Source organism: Ailuropoda melanoleuca, chromosome 17 (assembly GCF_002007445.2).
Source record: "Ailuropoda melanoleuca isolate Jingjing chromosome 17, ASM200744v2, whole genome shotgun sequence".
NCBI lineage: Eukaryota > Metazoa > Chordata > Mammalia > Carnivora > Ursidae > Ailuropoda > Ailuropoda melanoleuca.
The window spans coordinates 4386558-4387966 of NC_048234.1; positions in this window are offsets into that span (position 1 = coordinate 4386558).

The following is a 1409-nucleotide window of genomic DNA, read 5'->3' on the forward strand; positions in this document are numbered from 1 at the left end:
TAACCTTCTAAACTTGTGAAGAAATCTGAAAATAGAGCTAACACCTGCCCCACGGTGTTTTTATGAGGATTCAAATAGGTAATATATCTTGAAAACTCCTGCCACATTGCTTTCAGCTTCTTCCCCTGTGAAATGACGTTTGCTGTTTTGTAAGGATTCTTTCTCTCTTTGTTTGTTTCTTTGTTTCTTTCTGTAAGTGAGCTCTGCACCCAATTTAGGACTTGAATTCATGACCCCGAGATCAACAGTCCCACACTCCACAGACTGAGCCAACCAGGCGCCCCTCTAAGGAATCTTAAGCTTACGATATTACTTAAGCTACTTTTAATACACTTAAGATACTTTTGGTTGTAAGTGACAGAATGCGAGACTTATAGTAGCTTTAAAATGGAAGGAATTGGGGGCGCCTTGGGGCTCAGTCAGTGAAGCGTCTGCCTTCAGCTCAGGTCATGATCTCAGGGTCCTAGGATCGAGTCCCACCCTGGGCTCTCTGCTCAGCGGGGAGTCTGCTTCTTCCTCTCTCTCTCTCTCTCTCAAATAAATAAATAACATCTATAAAAAAAAAGAGAGAGAGATAAAATGAAAGGAATTGAATTATTCCAGTTAATGAGAAGGCAAGAGGTGGATTGGCTCCAGGGTGGGATCAATGTGTCAGTGATTACTAATATGAAGGCATTGGAGCCCAGTCTCTGCAGCCCATGTGGCTCTTCCCTCATTGTGGCAAGATGGTTGCTCTGGCTCCACACATCTCATCTTCACACCAGAGCACCAAAGCACGAAAGGAGAGGAATCTTTCCAAACATCTCTCTTACCAGAAGGAAACATTTCTCAGACACCTTCCACTGATTTCCTTTTATATCTCACTGGCCAGATCTGGGCCATGGCTATCCCTTGCTGGGAGGCAGCCTGGGGAAAGGAATATCCAGTACCCCCAAAAGCTAACTGGAGAAGCTACTTCTAACAGCAAGGGAGAAGGGAGAGGAGAATAACTTTGGGGTAAGAGATGCACCGGACCTCCACTGTAATGTATGTCAGAATGCCTATGGTGATGGGACCCATTGCTCGATGGAAGTACCATTTATTGAGCACTTACTGTATATCAGTCATCATCCCAAGTGCCAGAGGAGACTGAGACTCCACATGAGAACATGAGAGGATGCTCAGCTCATCTCTGAGGACTTGCTTGTCACCCATCCCTTTACATGGGAGGGTCAAGAGATTATCTCCAGAGAGGGGGACAGCAAGCTAGGGGGCCACTGGGGCCCTGGGGAGAGAATCTCGCTTAGTGCAAGGAGAAGTGTGCAGCCCCAGGGACTGAAGTTTCTGGGTGCACCACTGGATCTGACTCTGCCTGACCCTCCACCAGGGAGCAGAACAGCGAGGAGGGGAGGGAAGCTCTTTCCCAAAGC